Genomic DNA, 12843 nt, shown 5'->3' on the forward strand with positions numbered 1-12843 from the left:
AGGCGGTGGTGAGATCGAGATCGTACGAGGCGGTTCGCGCGCGTATAACCAGCTGCGACGTATCCTCGGTTCGGCAAAGCGCCCGGCGCTGACGAAGTTATCGGCGGGATCTTTGCGTTGCGAGATAATCGGACGTTGTATCGTAGGAATTTTTTTCTCTCTCTCTCTCTCTCTCTCTCTCTCTCTCTCTCTCTCTTTTATAGTCTTTCTAAGCGGTGGGCGGCTTCGTACAGAGCCTGAGAATGCGAATCGATTGTTCCCCTAAGATTTCTAGGAATGCGAAACGAAATTCGTTTTGCCCTATTTTTTGATCTTCGCAATTATCTCCACTATTCGATCGAAGCGAAAAGAAATGATTGACTTTATAGCTCACGTATATTCGAACTATTTGCTCATCCAACGGAAACACAAGGAGCTATTAATAATTTTGAATTTTTTTCTAATACGTAAAGCAGCTAATACGTCCTACAGCTATTGTTGAATTAATAGATAAAGTAATATAATCATTGATATATAATCAATGAAACAATCTGTCTACATTGTTTTTCCCTTGCAAACTTTCATACGCAGCCTTGATTCACCTGGTTTTTGCCACCTGAGAATATGCACCTGGTGATATCTGAAAAACCTTGGATCGTTAACAACCATATTGCATATCTACACCTGTTATTCTTAAAATGAATCGGGTTGTCCTCGATAAAAATTTAACAGTCCATTATGACGCTGAGTTCATACTGATGCTTCGCAAAATATTGAACAAAGAGAAGCGATTTACATACGGAAAAACATTACGTATGCGAAATGTTAATTTGTGTAGATGTTAAATTGTATACTATTTCCAGTATATTCAGAAAGGCTTGTGTGGTTTTGATAATTATAAAAAAGGATTATATTAATAATTGAAAATTGATGATTTCATAAAAAATACATAGGTACTAAACTTTAATAGCATTTTATTTTTTATTAAAAAAAAAATTTGCCTTACGTCATAATAAATTGTCAATTTATTGAGGATACATAACTAAATTTTAATAAGGTTTCATTTTTTTATTTTAAAGATTTAAAAATTATGCGTATTTTATTCGTTGTTTGATAATGATCTATTAGGATGTTTCTAATGTAATCAATTGTAATGATTTTGATAAATATTTAAAACGATTTCATAATCACAGGAAATTATAATTGATAGCATAGAAAGTATTAAACTTTAATAGCAATTAATTTTTATTTTAAAGAAAAAAAATAGTGCGAACTTTCTCATGAAAACGATCTCAGGGTGCTTCTAACGGAAGCACCAATTATATCTCCGGAAGCTCATTATTAGTGTCACTTGATAGTTGGCAACGGTACCGCTAGATAAGAAATAATCGATATCGTTCATCTCGTGGAATATCTGTCGGAAGCGTGTTGGTAGCGTAACGCGGAGCGACAATAGCGGAATTGCCCGCAACCGCGTATTTCGAGCGGCCGAAGCGTCGAATTTATCAACGTCGATCTTTGCATAATGAGCTAATCGGATGTTACACTGTTACCATCTCCTTCTCCTCCTCCTCCTTCTCTGAATACACTGGGCGAATTAAGGAGAGCTGAGAAAGCTGCCTTCGCGGCAACTCGTGAAGAAAGGAGACGATGGAGAACAATGAGAGGAAGTGAAGGTCCAATGAGTGCGCCTTCTTTCCATTCGCGATTGCCACGGAACCTAGAGCGAAGATATCATCCGTCCCTCCGTTCTCTCATCGGCGGACCCGTTAGATACACGCTCATGTAAGGTACATCCGCGGAGTACGATGCCCTGGCTTTACTTTTCTTCCCCGTTTTGCACACAGTCCGCAATTTATCGCGATCAGACTGACCTAGCCTGTGCATCGTCACTGTGATGCCATCTCGAAATTATGGCCTTTTCTTCGGCGGCTCGCTTCGTCTTCCTCTTTGTCATCCATTTGATTTCCCTCCCTCGTGATCATTTACGATTTGCGTAAAAACCTTGCATGCGACTCAACACGCTTTCCCGGATACGGAAGATTGAGCTCGCTTTGCCAAGTCCAGACCGGATTCGACAGGTGCACGTGTTGAACGTTAGATTTGAATTACGAGATTCGTTCTTAAATAGCTACCTATGTATTTTCTAAGTAAGTATAAAGAACACATTAAACTTCACGTGGGAAGAGAAAATTTTTACTTACACATGAAATTAAGCGAAATTGAGTGAAGTGATTAAAATGGGGAAAAAAGAAATAAAGAAGATAGAATTAATAATCAAGTTTAACAAAATAAAGCGATACTTTAAATGAATAGCTTGTATATTCAATAACAATTACTTTTTTTTCTACATTATATTCAGATATTAATTTTATCATATCATTTTCTTAAAAAGTGATGCAAATTTAAATAATGATTTTCGAGTTATTGCCACGAATCAGTTAAATAAGCGTTATCTTATCAATCATAGAAAATAAGTTAATTTCGTAAGAAATCATCAAAACCGTTACAATTAAAAAAAAAATGTTTTATAAATGTTTCATCAAAATCATTACAATTCAGAAAGAAAAATCTAAAAATAATCGTCAAAATCGTCACAACTCAAAAATGATTTTTTTAAAGGTTGTGAAACAAACATGACAAAAACGATATTTGATCATAAAAATATATTTTTTTTGCTGATATTATTTGATTAATTATCAAACAATTTTTTATTATTTAATTAATTACCAAATACTTTTTGTTAAATAGAAACATAGTTCTTTTAGAAAATTTAATTTTTTGAATTGTATCAATTTTAAAATAAAAGAGCAATATCTATTTAAATACTGCTTAGTATCTATTTAAGACGTACGTGTTTATTAACATGTCGCTACGAGAAAATGTCGTACGACTTATAGAAAATGAATATTATTATGAATTATATATATTTGTATCGCGGCATTTCTCATATCATACATTAAATTCAATAAAGTAAAATAAAACGATTTTCTTGGTAGTTTGTTTGTGTTATCAGTAACAAATCTTTATTATTTTTTGCATTATATCAGATATTAATTATTATTAATTTTATATCTATTACTTAGAACGTACGTGCTTGTTAACATGTATTGCTATGACGAAGAAATGCGCAACTTATAGAAAATGAATTATACTCGTATCACAACACTTCTCATGGCAAGACGGATGACGCTAAATCCGCATGTTCAACTGGCAATCATTATACACACGCGCACTTCCTCGACACAGGGAAGAAAAATACCGTGCATACCGGTAAATTGCGCAGACTTTTAGATCAATCTGATACTTCTTATTGCAAGTCCCGTCCAACTGTCCAACGTGATGTATAATAATAGTAATTATTTTAATGTCTCAGAGATGGAAATCGCATATTTCCTCCTCTACCGTTACTGCGTAATTATTTCATCGAAGATGTCAAGTTCCTTGTTTGATTTGCAATTAACGTTTAAACGACTTGTGACGAATTAATGTTTGCTTCGTCTAAATCGAAGGACAGAACGATACACTTGCCCTTACTTTTAACCCCGCCTTTCTTATGACTTTTTCACGATGAATGATTGCTTCATAATTTGCAATCGAAATATAATTTTTTTTTTGTCGTTATAATTCACACAAGAATCTGGTTTCGTTACAAGTCATACAAAAAGTGCGTCGAGTACTGATAATTTTTCATTTCCCCCGTACAAAGAACACAGTGGTAGCAACTATGTACGTAGGTGACAACTGTTACAAGTTTTATATGTTATAGAATTAATGTATCTACACGTATATTGAATAAGCTATTTTATAGCAACTACAACTGCAAGTGTTCGAAATTAATATACATAGTTGAATAAGTTATTCTGTAATTATTGCAACTAAAGTCACAAGCATTAAATAAAATAGTTTATAAAATTAAATTTGAATTATTCAGAGAAAAAAAAGGAAGTATTTTTTTAGTAGTGGCAACTATATAGATAATAATTACATCAATATTATATGTAAAATTAACATAGTTTATTCAACTATGTTAATTTTACATATAATATTGATGTAATTATTATCTATATAGTTGCCACTACTAAAAAAATACTTCCTTTTTTTTCTCTGAATAATTCAAATTTCGTGAAATAAATTGATTCCGGAACTGGTCGGGATTAAACGGTGGCATGTCTGGTGGACATATGGAGGTGATCATGGGATTACGGATGGATGCAGCTTCTCGTACGCATTGCACGCATTGGGTATTGTGGACTCGTGTGTAATAGTCGGGTAAGCATCCATCTCTCGTACGTTTCGCATCCGTGCATGAGGCTGATGATCGTGACGTGAAGTCACATCGGATCGGACATGCAGCGCGCAGGATTCACACATATATATATATATATATATATATGTGAACGTATCTATATACAGTTGTAGTACTTGCAATGCGTGCATTGCGCTGCGTTGCGCTCTCGTCAGCTATAGTGTGTGCGTAAACGCGTGTAATAGGCGGGGAGAGACATGCCAGCTGGCGTCAGAGTGACAAGATCTAAAATTAGAGCGCCTGTCTTGCGTGTCGATCGTCGCATGCGCATATCGTACGCCCCCTTCCGGCTTCGCCTTATTTTCATAACTTCTTTCAATTCTTCTCCCTCGCCACCGCATCCCCCCTCGATTCTGTATCCTACCGACGGTGCAGTCTCTTCCTCCGTCGCTCCTGTCTCTCGGGTCATCGGTCTCCTCTGTCTATCTGGTGCACACAGTTTCACGATCTCTCCCTTTTTCTTTCTTTCTTTCTCCCTTGCAGCTATCGGCATCTCCCTCATCTTCCCTAGACCGCAAGAAGAGAAAGCGTGAGAAGATCGATAGCTCACGGAACTCGCGAGAAACCGCGGATACACGTAAGAATACATACATTCGCGGCACACGTGCATATTTTCAACTTTGATCGGCCCTTTAACTTTCTCGTTACCGCAACACAAATTTTTATGTATTTTTGTCTACTTCTTTTTAATCTTTAAGTAGGTAAGTGGGGTGTTCAGAACATCCCAAACAAATTTTATTTTTATAGTTATATTTTTTAATATAATTATAGCACTATAATAGCATTTTTAATAGCACTTTATAGAGTTAATTTTATTTATATTTGTACGAGATACAAAAGTGTAAAAACAATTAATTTTAAGACGTCTGGGTAATTCTTTTTATTTTCCTTTTCCAGAATAAAGTTTTTAAGATAACTATGCGTAGAGTGTTGTAGCCATCTACTTAAAAGTAATAAAGTAATTGCTAAATTGCAGAAAATTTAACAAAAATGTTTCAACAAATATACTCTTTGATAGAAAATTAAATTCACTTTTCAAAGGAAAAGATTTAAAATATTAAAAATTAATTTCATACAGGAAACAACAGTGTGTGGTTCAAGTGGCTTGAAAAACCGCCATTTATTAACGTGCGTGATCGGACTTTTCCTGGCAACTGTCATATTCATGATTTTTCGCGCAATTATTGCCGCACGCTCAGCAACTGCCAACCACTGCGGCGCTCTTTTGATTGTGGTATTTGCATAAACGTATGAAATGTTGATGCCTTACCCAGTCATGGCGGCGCATACGCACGAGAGAAAACTAATGGTACTTGCACGCGTGCCTACCCGTAATTTAACGTACGAGCCTGCGCTGCCTCGCTCGTGCGGGGTTGTAAATAAGTGCAGTCCACCTACTTTATGTACCCATATACATCATTTCATGCTGCCCGCAAAAAGTCTTGTTGGGATATATGAGCCTAGAAATATTCATATATAATTGTTAATAATTACACATTTTCATATATAACTGTTTTTCTTATTATTCATAATTTATTAGAGATTTTTTTATCTACACAAAAAATAATTTTGTTGAAGTATCTAAAAATTTAGCTAGATACAGATCTGAAAATAATTTTGTTGCATTATTAAAATAATTATGACGCGTGTTTAAGCAGTAATGTAATGTTACAAGAAAATTTGAACAATTCTAGCAATCAGATTAGGCGTTCTACATAATTATACTGTCCGACAAAATTTGATCTTCATTTTGCAATACGAGAATGAATAGTCATTTTCGATGTTATTTGCTGAATACGAATTCATTGGCAAAATCTGTTTATCACAATTTTGAAAAAAAATTATAATGTGATTTTTCATGACGTAGGAAATTTTTTTCAGCAGCGAATTTTGAAATTAACAAAGTAAAATATAGTAAGAAAATTATAATCTTGAAGAAAATTATAACCTTCAAGATCATAATTTTTTTATCTTATTGTGTTTTGTCAATTTTATTTTTAAATTAGTTTTTTATTTAATATTATTTGTAAATTTTTTGTGAACCGTACATCTCATCCTCTTTTATGAATAGCCATATATTCTACCCTTTTAGAATATGTAATAAAAATACAAGGGTTTCAAAAATTCTTTTTTAATAAGAATAAGAAGAATAAGTATTTCGAATTTCTAATATTTTTTTCCTAGTAGACAGTACAAAGTTTTTATGGCACAGGTCATTCACCTTAAACATAGTAAATAATACTTAATAAATTAAGTTTTTGTCAGATACAGCATATATACTGGAGTTACCCTGTAGATAAACGCTTGTAATTGCGGTACGCGGTGTTTCCCGCGATAAGAAAGCGCGCGTTGTCGAGAAACGATGATTACCGTAATTTAGCAGTTCTGCGATTCGTAACTGCTGCAATCCGACTAATAATCAAATTAGCATCCTGTCCGTATTATACCGAACGCGAACGTTCCAGTTTGATGCCCACGGATTACATCTCCGGCGCCCGTCTATATCGAGAAAGCCATAATGACGACTATTAAAAAATTGGGATCCGTAGACGAGAGCGTGGCAATCGGCCAACGCAACGGAAATAGAGGGAAGATGCGTCTATTATCCTTTTATCGGTTCGAGCCAGAAGGTAATTAAGGATGCACTTATTCCGCCCCTCAGCGGAAACCCTTTCCCCTTTCGGAATAAGTGCAAACAACAACCAAGACTATTATCGCCTTTGACTTACCTACGACGAGACTGTGACGTATGCATGCCACGCAAGTTATGATCACGATCGAAATCTTATATTTTTCTAGTCATTACCTTTAAGAGATTTTAAAGAATTTACGTAATATACGTAGTACGGTCTGTAACTATTAAGATAAAACTATTAAGATAAAAATTTTATAAATAAATAATACGTCATAAAGATATTTTAAGTATTTTTTTATTAACAAAAAATTCTTTAAAATCGATATATCACTCAGAATTTTCAATTTTTGCATCGCTGTTGCATTCTTCTTTTGTAATTGTCTTTAATTGATTGGGATCCCAGTGACTTTTGAATTTCTGAAATGTCGTCGAGTGATTAAAAAAATATAACGTCACGTCATTCTATTCAAATGACTTTGTCGCACTTTCACAATTTCTTGTTTCCAAAATTGCAGTTAAAAGGTAGAAGCTTCGATATTCTAGAAATTCTGGTTATGACCAACTAATTAAAGACGTTTGCAAAAGAAGTGACATGTACATGAATTTCAATTTTAATTTATAACGGCATTTCAAGTTTAACAAACCGAATTGGTGTGCAGTTTGTATAACTAAAAAATATATCTATAATATTTGCAAAATTTGCATGTAAACATTATCAAGTCCGAAGATCCGCTTTAATCGGAAATGAGATTTCTTTCTTTTATTTAATTTATTTCTATCGATCTAAATTCACTTATAACTGATTACAAAAGAAAAGTATTATAAGAGAAGTGTCGAGAGAGGAGCAAAGATTGAAAACGTAAAGATTGAACATGCAAAAATATTTACATCAATTTGCCTCGAATAATTATTTTAATCCTCTTACATCTCTTGAGAAGAAAATATTTTTCATTTGTTTTGCGACTCATGATTCGATATTAAATCTACATATAAAAAAAATCCCGTTTTTCGTAGAAAATACAATAGTTTTTCTTATCTTTGAAAGAGTCAGTTTGATCTATTCTATACAGTATATGCCAACCGAGCTGGCTGCCAAAGAACGATTCATCGTTTCATTGTTCTTTGGCGATTGTCGGTCTTAAAGACGAGCGGCCGACGCGTCCCGTCCCCGATTTCACATTATGCAAGAAAGTTAGTGCCAGCGCACACGTATGATGTCTCACTTCCTGCCGCGCGAGCAGCTGCCGTGAAATCACGAATCACGGCCGCGGTGTGAAATCACGGCTGTCCGCTCTGCTTTCATCCGCTCTGCTTTCGCGCCGATTCCAAGCGTCCCTTTGACTTGCCCTACGAATTTCTACATCGCGAATATTTGGACTTTCATGCTGCAGCGTGTTAACGAAAAATTTCTTCGTCGAGGAAATCGAGATAGATGACATCTTGCATTAGTCACAGACTAAGTCCGAGCAAAAAGTAATTAACCTTTCAGCTGTGGCATGCTTCAAATGACAATCATTCACTGTGTGCGGGACGATAATCGTGAATCGACCTTTCGGATGCGTCACCAAAATTAGTACTGAGCAATGTAATTTATGCATCCAATGCAAGAAGAAGTTCGCTTACTCGAAGTTATAGGATAAAACTTTAATATCTGTGATAAATAAAGACAATTAACATATTCCTCTCTTATTTCAAAAGTAACATAATTAAAAAACTATGATTTACAAGTTACATAAGATACTTGAAATTAGCAGTGAAAGGTGCGATAGACGATTGTTCCGAAGGCTTTCCGTGCCGGAGAGATACTACTAATACTACGTGTAGCAAATCTTAGCGTTCGCTTATCACATACAAGACACACACGCGTATAATACGTATACCGTGAAATGAGCGGACATCAGTTAGTAGGGCGTCGTATTATCGGACAAGGATCGACGTATCCGCGCCGGTATGCAAGCACTGCGCCGCGGCGCATCTGCGCCCGGCCAAAAAGGCGAGCGTGTGCACTCAACCACCGCAGGTTTCACCGTAACACCGGGTTAAAAGGAGGGTGTGTATCAGTGAGATAGCGATCGCTGGCGGTAGCCAGGACCGCGATCGACCGGCTGGCCGAGATAAGAATCAGATCAAACGAGGGCAACCCCTTTCGCTCGCGCCCGTCCGCCTTCTTCAACCTTCTTATAGCCACCTTGCGCCGGATTCGACTGCCCTCGTGCGTATGCGTGCGTGTGTGCGTGCGTGCGTGCGTGCGTGCGTGTGCCTCGTCTGTATTTCTTCACATCTCACCCTCCGATTCGCCTTACGGCGCACAAGAATATCGCCATCTGTACCTCATTAGCCTAAGCGGTACAAACAGCCTGTGGTCTCTCACCTTCGCACGGCTGCGCTAAGCCGCCTGGGGCGTCTCCAAGTTGACTTGGGCCGAATCGAATCGACTCGCATTCGCTACCCGCCACCCGACCGCCATTATACAGAATTATTACGTTGCTACTAGAGTAGAAAGCCGCCGGGCATCCGGAAGCACGAGACTTGCGATTTTTGACGTCGCAATCACGCGTACTGATGAGGAGAAATCTCCCGCCTGTAGAATGTTATCGGTCTTTCAAGCACGAGATTACTTAGGATGAATTCCCAGTAGCCCTGTTATCTCTATGATGGATCGTAGTTGAGCAAACTGAACACCGAGGCCCGCATTTTACGGTCCTGCGAGAAAATGCGAATAGCTGAAGATTAGAAGAGGATCGTGTAGCGAAGCAGCCGTACGCATGACATCAAACTTGCAATGTTGAGTAATTGACGAGTAGTTGATAGGTAGATAGTTTGAAATCTGTAGCACGCAAACTATTTTTATTTTTATAATTGAAAATGTAGCGCTACTTTTAAAATTTACATACAAGTATTACTAAGCACTAAGTAAGAACCAGTCTTGATCATATTTGACGCTTTTTTGATTTATTTATTCAAGGAAAGAATTTATTTGGCAGAAAAAAAATTAATCAATGAGCATTCAGTGATTCTTTAATATGATTGGTACTTACACTAAAATCGAGCGAAGAAAGCAGGAATCGATCACATTAAAGAAACATTGAGCGCTCACTGATTTGCAATTTTCTTTACTGCATGAATGCAGCCATTCTAGGAATCAGCTTGAGATTAATTCAGGGATCCTTATTTTTAAGTATATATTACCTCATATAGAATAGAAGTCTCCAAGGGACGTTCTGAAGGATGTTCTGATGAGAACGTTCTTAGGAAGATGTCTGAGATAAAGTGTGCTGTATGGGACTTAAATTTTTAAGTACTTCAATAAAATTGTTCTTACTGTGTTTATGCAGTATCCAGAGAGAGTGTAACTTATTATTTTTAAAAAGCAAAATAAATTATGATTGCTCGTTATTGAAAATACAATATAAACTCTAATAATAAAAACGGCTAAAGACGAGGATGTAATATAGGATGTTAATTAAATTTAATGTGTCAGATATATTAAAATTTTGAGCAAAACTGATTTTGGCAATTTATTATTTTTATTTTTCATCAATAGAATAGAACCGAATAAAGAATAGACTAGGATAGAATAGAATAATTCATAGACGTGTATGCGTTTCTTTTTAAACGTTTCTTCGTAATTATGAATTCATTAGAGCCGAATTTTTCTCACTATTACAGTCTCTTACAATTATTCTCTTCTCGATATTTCTCGTGCTTGTCTGACGTAACGACCCGTAAACACGGATTTCAGCTGACAGTCGTAACAGCGCGATGAACATCGAAGACGAATAATTTCTAGCGATTATCCTCGAAAGATGCAAGACACGGACAGGTATCTGAGAGATGTTTCAGGAATCAGCCTTTTAACGCGGCTGCCGTGCGCGGTCGCCACCCACGCCGACACGAATACGGATAGGCACAAGTAATACACCGTGTACAGAGGCACGACAATGGCCGTGTCGCACAATGAGAAGAAGACGAAGGGAAGCAGCGCATTGAAAAGCAAATGAGACCTGGCGAAGTCTCACCGGGGCCAGTGCTCTTCTTCTCTTCTTCTTCTTCTTCTCCTCCTTCTCCTTTCTCGCTCTCAGTACGTCATCTCTTTTCTATTGCGCACCCACATCCGCTGCTGCCTTTTCAAGTAGCACCCCAAAACACACCTTACGCAAATTAATGTCGCATGTTAACCAGGCCCGCTCGAATGACCGGCACGATGGAGCGCCTGAGGACAGTCGAGCTCGTCATCGTCGTCTTTAATAATGATTCATCGCCATACGGCGCGACTAATTGTTTACCGGTCGTTCACAATGCCAGCCAGCCAGCCAACGAACACTTCTGGCAACGTCGATACGCGCTTACCATACATATGCATTTGTGTACCTTTCTTTCGGTCCGGCCGCCGTTTTCCACTTCTCATTTGTAATTTCTCCCGTTCAACGTTGCGCGCGCCTTCCGTCTTCCCGTCGCTCACTTGCATTACGATATACTCTAGTCACTCGAATGGTAGTCGAATATTTCGTTAATTACGATTCCTGACTCACGTCCGGCTTATTTGGTTCCGCAATTCTTTACATAAGTCGAGTTTTACATAGTTACATTAACTCTTTCTTGGACCATTCTTTTGTACACAGAAAAAAACAGGAAGTAAAAATTTAGCTAAATATAGATTTGAAAATAATTTTATTAAACTATCGAAGTGATTATATAGAATGTTCAAACTGATTATTAGAATATTAAATTGTTTTGTAACGTTGCTATATATATATGTTTGTAAGTTTTCCATATAATTATTTTAATAGTCTAATATAATTATTTTAGATTTCTCTCTCTCTCTCTCTCTCTCTCTCTCCTCTCTCTCTCCCCCCCACCCCTCTCTCTCTCTCTCTCTCTCTTTAAATGAAATCTTAGATATTTTAGCAAAATTATTCTTTTTGTATAATAATAGTATAATAATTTTTAGATGTATTTAAAAAAGTACAATTTTGTTTTTATCAAATTTTTGCCTCTGTAATGAAAAAAATCTTTCATATCAATAATAAAAACGTTTTTTTTTCCAGTCGCCATTATTTTATTAACATTTGTCATAAATATGTTTTAATATAATTGTACTACAAAAGAAATCAGATTTCATTTGAATGATGTCCTTAACATACTTTGTTCGCGCAAGTTACTTAAGTATAATACAATTCAAATTAATAATGCAACAGTTATTAATTCAATCGATCTAATAATTACAACTCAGGTTGATTATTCACAAGGTGTACCTTAGATCTAAACACTAGTGTTATATATTATGTTTCGCGTGCGGATTTAGATAACATCCTGTTATAGTAACAACAAATAGTAAATGTGTTAACATATTAACGATAACTGGAATCGTGAAACAAGTAGTGGAATCGTATATTGTTATATATACTGTTTTTGAAACTAATAGAAACAACCACCATCTCATGGTGAACGTGAAATTCAACTGTGTTATAAGATACACATTTTTCCGCCAATAATCTTCATAATTAAGTTAATAATATAATTTTTATTATCCAAGTCCATTAAATTGGAAATATTTCAAAGTTTAAATTTTATGTGTAAAAGTTAACTTAAATTTCCCGACATGAAATATTTGAATCAATATATCTACAGTAGATATATGAATTTGTTATGCAAACGTCATTATTGACTGTTGATTCGCATTTTATCGCATACATAAAATATATTCTATTTTATATAAATATAAAAATTGGAATAGTTTACATTTGTGAATTATCCTTTATAAAACTTGCGAATTTAAAGATGTTCAAAATCTTTTTTAATTACATATTCTGCATTAAATATTATGTAGTAATTTATTTAGAATTGAATACGAATAACATTGAAATATTGTAAAAGATAGAGAGAGGTGCGAATCATATGTAAATAATATAATTTAATT

Source organism: Atta colombica, unplaced genomic scaffold (genome assembly GCF_001594045.1).
Source record: "Atta colombica isolate Treedump-2 unplaced genomic scaffold, Acol1.0 scaffold236, whole genome shotgun sequence".
NCBI classification, from domain to species: Eukaryota; Metazoa; Arthropoda; class Insecta; order Hymenoptera; family Formicidae; genus Atta; species Atta colombica.